The sequence below is a fragment of the Amblyomma maculatum genome, chromosome 3, assembly GCF_055883805.1.
Source record: "Amblyomma maculatum isolate TAMU_Amacu chromosome 3, ASM5588380v1, whole genome shotgun sequence".
NCBI classification, from domain to species: Eukaryota; Metazoa; Arthropoda; class Arachnida; order Ixodida; family Ixodidae; genus Amblyomma; species Amblyomma maculatum.
The window spans coordinates 90,711,862-90,719,867 of NC_139346.1; the positions used below are offsets into that span (position 1 = coordinate 90,711,862).

An 8,006-nucleotide genomic window follows, 5' to 3' on the forward strand; every position below is an offset into this window, starting at 1 on the left:
ATGAACGTGCTTCAGCAGAAAGCCCATCAAAAGAGTCGTCATATGAAAAAAAACACTTCGTCATAATTCGTCGTCGTCTTTTCATGTGCTAGCAATACGCACGGGAGTATAACCATGTTGGCTGTTAGTTTTTCATATACATTGCGCTTTCTAGTTTTCTTTTAACGAAATCAGTAACAGTTCCCCCCATAAGCGCGCTCTGCTGAGGCCGCGGAGAAGGAAGCCAATGCCGAACTGTTCGCCAAGTAATTCCAGAAGTAATCGGCTGATAAACAGCTGAACTACTCTCCACGCATAATCAAATTCATTTCTGCGCACAAGCGAAGATTACGCTTCAGGATATTCGCAAACTTATTTTCGAGAACACATCTCCCGTCTATTTTTGCCAACCAGTGTGTGTCCAGTGCAGAATAACGAATGCGATGCGCATTAGTAGAACCAGCGGTATGAAAAATGAGGATGCGCACGTCGAGGAATATTAGCGAAGAGTGCACTAATATTTAACAACGCACTTGAATGATGCCAGCAAAATCGGCCATTCTTTAGGACACGACAGCGTTCGAAAGCGGTATATTATACGACTCCTTGTTGCGATGCTGCCTTACTTAAGCAATCACGCTGTTGGCATGTCTTAGGTAGCCGCCTCGTGACAGAACCTGGCTTCTTGAACTTAAGCTGCACCATAACCTGCGAGCAAGCAGTTCTAACAGAACTGCTAGCGATCGCATGCCATCCGGATTTGTGAGCGCAAATTGGTGGTTATTCCAGTGCGGTTCGTTCGGAAGGGCAATAGAACCAACGAAGTGCTTGTTCGCTCACTGCTTTCAAATCTGAAGAACCGCATGCCACTAGTCACAATTATCGCATTTCGCACTGCAAAACTGCACAAGGAAAATAGTGACAGTGCCCCCCCCCCCCACATCTCTTCACCAGCTGCTAAGAAATGACGTTATCATGCAAGTGCAGAAAGCTTTATTTAGGGACAAATTTCCTTGTTTATGAATGAACACAATTGAATGCCCATCCGCTTCCCTCTAGTGGTTTCTTATCGTTCCGAAACGCAGAAACCACTTGGGGCTCTGATGAACGCGGTACTGAGGATTAATTTCGTCCACATTGCCAAGCATACGGGCATTATTGTGCTTCGCCTTCATGTGGGTGTTCTCACCGTTGACATTGTGTGCGAGAAATCACGGGCATGCTTCTGTCAGGTGGTATAAAGCGTTTTATAGTGCGCGGCTATTTTGCATAGGTGTCCCCGGGTGTAGGTAAAAACGTCCCGGGAGAAAAGGTCCCCGGAAGATACGTCCCCGAAAAAACGTCCCCGGAAGAAACGTCCCCTGAAGAAATGGAGACTACGAAAGAAACGTCCCGAAGACAGAAGCTAGCCCTAAATACGGTTTCTTCGGGAACTCACTAAAAAAAAAAAAAAAAAAAAAAAAAAAAGAAACTATTCACATTTTGTTAGAAAGGTACAAGCGAATCGGCGCATGGGTAGCCTCGGGGATCCGCCCAAAGCAGTAAACGTCACCTTCTGGTGACGAGGTTCAACCGTTGTTCTGATGATGGTGTAGAATGGTGATAATGATGATGATGGTGTAAGCAGGACGACGCTTCATCGGTCGTCCTACGTAGCTACACCAAAGCATCGCTCCAAGCTTCTGGTCCGGTAAAGCGAGTGGTCAGCTCGCCCGTTCCCCGCAAACAAAGCGAAGACGAGGCGCTGTCACTGTATTACCGCTGCCATAATTTTTTTTTTTTTGTCATGAATTCCCGCATCAATTCGATGTTCGCGGTAAATTCCAAGCAGACAGATGGAACCGCTGTAATACAGCTAACGCATATCATTCATTATTGCAGTTCGCCACAAGGAAACGCAGTCTACGTCCTATTAGCCCCGAGAGCGAACACTGGCGCCGCTGCGATCGCCTCAGTCTGACGTCACGGCAAGGACTCCGCCAGCCGGGCTGCTGCTCCTCCCGGCCGATGCCGGCTCCTTTCGTTCGTTTTCGCTCGCGAATAATCGTGGAGGCTTATTGCTCAGTGCGCAGGGAAAATCACGGAAGAAAGCCGGTGTAAGCTTCCACTTTACCCAAAGTTGTTCAAAATGAAGGAGGTTAGATTGATAAAGTTAAGAATGGGGAAGCAACCGTCGGCATTGCCACTAGTGTGCAGTAAGCACTTCAAAAAGGAAGACTGTGTAGCCGGTGTACAAGATACTAGGTGAGCCGTACGTGTAGCGACGCTTTTACGGGCTGTTTGTCAACTAGCCTTTTTTTTTTTAATTATCAGTGTACAAGAACAAAGCTATTGCCAGACGCTGTTCCATCCGTCAACCTTCCCGTGCGTCCTAGCGATGCAATGCGATCGCTCCCGGGATCGACGAAGCGGCGGCGTAAGTAAATCAGCCATTGCTCAAACTTTCGTTTCCTAGATCTTTGTGTCAGTGAGTGCTCAGACATTTTGCTCAGTAGCGGAATGTCCAAGCTGAATCAACTGGGACCCTGATTAAGTTTTTGTTTAAAATGTGTCTCACGGCAGTGGTGTTCTCGTGTTCATTCATGCCGCGAAATTTTACACAATTCCGCACAGCTGTGCTTGTCTTTTTGTTTGAATGCTGATATTTTCCAAATTTTCCAAGACACGGGGCGCAGATTCAATGCAACGCATCCCTAAAAACAGCACTTCAGTAAGGGTTGTGATAGGGAATTTTTTTTTGTTGTTTTTTTTTTTTTGTTTCGGGCTTCGTGAAGCCCTGCTTTAGATATATACGTCTCAGACTTGTGTGCTATGCAACAAGCGTGGCTTTAAAGTGCACGTGATGTGCAGCTGCTCTGCGCTTTTCTGAGGTAATGCCCAAACTTCGGTGAGGCCTTGTTTCAGTGTTTTTTGAGGTTGTAGCCTGAATCACTCTATCTGATTCTAGGTGAAAGAGGCGTTCCCGCAAAGTAGTACCAGTTCTGCGCACACGCAGAGGCTTTGACAACACACAAGAATGGGGACAGTAGTGAAAATTCGAGCGCCGTTTACCTATGGATACGCTATGCGGCCACTATTCCTTTGTGATGATTCACATTAACGTGAATGATTTTTTATCAAGCATTCAGGAAAAAGAAAAACATTTAAATATTCCGCATTGTCTTTAGTTCTGACTATGAAACTGAAATACATGAGTATGCTAGAATCGTGATAAATAATCGGCTTTTGCTTCCTCACCACTACTGTTGATCAAAACAAACAATATTTACATTAAACAATCTCTATATTGCTGCAGTAACTTCGAGCGGAGAGCTTGTTACAACATAAAAATGAAGTAATGAAACCACAAGTCATCCGTAGATACACGAGGAATATTCTTTTATCTAGCCACGTCACCAAATGTACATGAAAATACTGCATTTCAACCTTATCACTCTAAGCATAATGTTACCCTAAGAACAGAGGACTGGCCTGTTTCAACAAGACCCATTTTTCATCCTCTTCACATATGGATTCAATGAGCTGTTTGTAGTATTTAACAAAACGAAAAAGTTTTCAATGCGTGGCGAAAATTTAGTGATATCTCTGTATCTGTAAAGAGTGGTTTAATGGCATAATAATTCTGTAGTTTTTTTTCTCTCAAGGACCAACACACAGCGCTAACCAACTCACAGGAATTTCTGAAGGTATGTAATACAGTTTTGTACACTGCTTGCCTGTTTCACCTGCAGCTGTTTTTTTTCTCTTTTTTTTTTTTGACAGAGCTTGCGCTTTTTTCTTTTCAGGAGTTACCGTGAAGGTTCAGAAGCTTTTCAAGGACGTTGGGATTCAGCTCAGCGCGAATGACATCTTCAAGCAAAAACAGCTAATAACGGTTGCAAAAATCATTGATGAAAGTGGTTTCGCAGCTTCACTACGGCAGCGACTTGTTTCGCACGCTTTGTCCACATAGGAATTTATGCTCCTCAGTGAAAGGGAGACTGGAAAGAAATTTGCAAATTAGCAGTGCCCCCAAGACATCCCATGCGCGCACGGCTGCGGCGCAATAGGCAGAGGCGAACGGAATGACGGAAATGTTTACGACGACACGGTTAATAAATCATATTTCTGGTCATCAAAATGCACGTTGCTCATGGCAAATCATGCGTAATTGCTTCTCAAAAATGCTCGACAAGTAAGATGATTCTAATAAGGTTTTAATCAGTAGCCTCTTTTAAATAAAAATCCGTGCACAAATTTCACGGCGCGCAGTCCATAATACGCGCTCTGAGCAACGTCCACAGCAAAACGGTACAAATTTATCGCGTCGCAGGCATATAGACCTATCTTCATGGTTGTATTGCATTCGTAATACAATCATGAAGACAGTGACTCCACGCACATCATCAGTTTCAAGGGACGACGCACGAAAGGCTCATGCGGCGGCGACGGCACCAGCTGCGCCCGTCGCGGCGAGCGCTCGGGCACGCGCGAGACTTGCGCTCACCGCGACGAGCCCATGTTTCGTGTTTTGAAAGCAAGAGGAATCATAATTAAATACTTCTTTTTTCCTGACACTCGATCGGTGCTGTCTGCGTTGTTCATAATGCTGTTGTTATGAGAACAACCGAGGCCGCAGACTCTAAGCTACGCGGCAACACGGAGAAGCCAGAGCGATCGGCGCAGGCAGTCCTTGCCGTGACGTCACGTCGGGCTGACCGCCAGAGGGCGCCACTCAAACTTGTCGGGGCTAATAGCGCAAAACTTCAGTCCCCGTTTGGGGACGTTTTTCCCACTTCGCAAATAGGGCTATTTTTTCCAGGGACGTTTTTACCGGATCCCAGGTGGCCTCATATAGCGGCTAATCTGCCATGCTGCCCCGCCGGAGTGGCGCAGTAGTTACGGCGCTTGACTACTGTTCCCAAGGATTTGTATTCGAATCCCAGCCTCGGCGGCCGCTTTTTGGTGGGGGCGAAAAGCAAGGCGCCCGTGGGCTGTGCGTTGTCAGTGCACGTTGAAGAACCCCAGGTGGTCGAAATTTCCGGAGTCCTGCACTACGGCGTCTCTCATAGCCTGGGTTGCTTTGAGACGTTAAACCCCACAAACCAAACCAACAATGTGCCATGCTGGTTCGTGCGCTCGCATTTTCGGAACAGTCGGCGTGCGCTAGCTGCTCGTCAGGCTGTCTGACGTCAAGGATCACGTGACCTTATTCGGGCTTCTTATTCGAAATGGGAGAGTGAGGTAGAAATCGAAAACCACCGAGACTTTTGGATATCGAGTTATACGTGCTACAACTTGACCACACCTGCGCATATCCGGTTTGGTTAAAGTGGGGCTTTTTACGCCGCTATTTCATAAAACGAGGCAGCTTACACGAGTGCATGCTTGAGATGACGAAGGTAAAAACTAAGGGATTAGTTAATAATTAGCAAATGACATGAACGCGAACAACGATCCGCGAAACATCTCTGTAAAACAGGGATCCCATTTGCAGAGCGTGCACTAATAGCGGAAAATCCTAAAGAGTGTAACTGTCGGACCCTACTCAGCAAAACGCGTTAAAGGTGCCCTTCAAAACATCGCGACCACGTGAAATCTACGTAAACAGAGACTTTTTGAAGCGTCCAGGCGCCATCCTCGAAAATTCCTCAACTGAAAATTTGTTTGGACCCTGTAAAATTGTTTGCTGCTTTGAAAGAGTGTGAAGGATGGTTATAATTGACGAATATTTTATCAATGCGTGAATAAAGAACCTTGTGGAATGTGGAAAAACGTATTTAGTGCCAGCAAAAGGTGCTGGAAAGCGTCAAAAGAATCATGCCTGGCCTGGCCGCCCGTATAAGGTTTCTTTTTTTTTTCTTTTCTTTTTGAATTACAATAATGAAGCCACACGGCCAAAAATCGCGTTTTCCTGGTAGAAAAAGCAAACTTTCTTCAACCTTGTGGGATGGGACAATGGACGGCACGTGGGGAAGGAAGGGGCCAGTGGTGAAAGAAACGTGATCAGGAAAGTTGCATGGGTGACTGAATGGGTAAGCTCATTCCTGGAAAAACAGCTTAGTGTTAGGATTCGGACAAAAGACTTGTCCTAAAGTTGCGGTTATTTGCGGGAAAGGCAGGAAATTTGTGAGGTTGCAGGGTGCGAATGCACGAAATCGTTCGCTGGGGAACCAACCGCTTCACTTTGACACTATGTCAGTTTTACTTGGGCGTTTGGGGGGGGGGGGGGGGGGGGGACATTTGTTGGAGGACGAGGGGTGACAGCTATTCCGTGAGCTATTTTGTGTAAATAATTGCCGTGGCAGCTCGCGCGCAGCAGGTTTTAGGCAGTGCTTGGACACTTGCAGGCCAGAAAAGCAATCTTGTACAAAGCTCCCCTTGTCCTTTCTTGCTATCCCTCTCATCTCTGATTCTCCTCGCTTTGAATCCTTTTTCTTTCCCGCCACGTGGCCGGCAACATTCTTTCCCTTCCTTTTTTGATGAATAATATTTTTAATAAACCACTACCACCGCAATTTTTCGCACTTACGAGAGCGTCACTGATATCAAATTCGCCTGGAACGCCTGTCGCAAAGACTGCCGTTTTCATATCGCAGGGGGGTGTAGGGTTCCACTCAACAGATGCGTGCAGCGAGCACTGCTTGCGACGTGGTGGTGATAGTAAACTTGAAAAACACAGCACTTATATTCTTTAAAAGCACAGCACTTATATAATATGGCGGTGTGCTCTTCTTTTTGTGCGTAATGGAGTCGACGTGAATGGTATTCAATCGACGAACTATCGCAATGTTATGTGCACTCCAGGGCGTTGGCTGTGCCAAAATTTGCCTTAATTATTTATTTCCTTTCGTCTTCGTCATATAGGGCATAAAGGTCGCCGATAGAGTAAAATTATGCTCCACTCTTTGTACGAACATGAAGACCTCGCAAGGAGAGATTCGCGTGTATATCAATAGCAGGAAAGGTCAGCTATGTAACTGTTTTTTTTTCTCACTTACAATGAATATATATCTTTGGTGAATAAGTTACCGGCTTTTATACGTGAATTATCAACGCTATCCTTTGTTGTTCAAATACTATCTTGGCGCTCTTTTAACGTGAACTATTCATTTATCAGTAATCATGATGCACATGACAAATTTTGGGGCTGTTGTTCTTACAGAAGACAGTGCTGTCTAAATTGAAATGAGTTGTTTTGGGTGCCACGCTGTATTGAGCTAGAGGATGAGGATCACTTGACCTGCATTTTTTTGTGACATCCGAGGAACTGGTGTAGGTAAAAACCCGGAAAAAAAGGTCCCCGGAAAAAACGTCCCCGGAAGAAACGACCCCTGAAGAAGCGGCAACTAGGAAAAAAACGTCCCCAAGGCCAAAGCTAGCCCTAAAAAAAAAAAAGATTTCTTCCGGAACACATATGAAAAAAAAAAAATCTTATTCTATTCTTTCTTGGCTTTTGGGTTAAATGTAATCATCATTTGCAACTTGCGTCCTCTGGGGGCCGGAAATGTTTACAAGAACTGCGTAAAAGCATGGTGAAAGAGCCATCTGGCACTTTATACGTTGCGAGGTTGCGAGGTTTCGAGGTCCGCAGCTCGTTAAGCGATCATATATGGCATGTCTAATGAGTTTCGTAACACTGCCCACTCAGAAAGGTACAAGCGGATCGGCGTATGGTAGTCTCGGGGAACCGACCGAAGCAGAAGACGTCACTAGAATTACTTTCCAGACCTTCTGGTGACGAGGTTCAACCGTTCTTCTGATGCTTGTGCAGAATTGTGATAAGAGTGATAATGTTATAAGCAGAACGAGGCTTGACCGCTCCACGCTTCTACGGTAAAGCCGGTGGTCAATTCTTTTCCCCTAAAAAAAAAAAAATGAAGACGAGGCTCCTCCTCTTCGCCTCAAACCACCAGACCACGTTTCGGCACTCTTTCGCAGTGCAGGAATAGATTTTAATTCATGGAGTCAAGTATGCGGAAGAAAACTTGAAAAGCAGAATAAATATGAAGAAACTGACTATTGCTGTGCATAGCAGAGCGAGGACA

At 45.6% G+C, this 8,006-nt stretch overlaps 1 long non-coding RNA gene across 1 annotated transcript; it reads left to right on the forward strand.

Annotated features, from left to right (window-relative positions):
* The first annotated feature begins 1,949 nt into the window (after positions 1 to 1,949).
* On the forward strand, positions 1,950 to 3,861 carry LOC146195260 (uncharacterized). Its single transcript, XR_014705548.1, has 4 exons — positions 1,950 to 2,223; positions 2,293 to 2,395; positions 3,624 to 3,665; positions 3,765 to 3,861. It is a non-coding gene; the product is annotated as an uncharacterized LOC146195260 (long non-coding RNA).
* Positions 3,862 to 8,006: the final 4,145 nt, after the last annotated feature.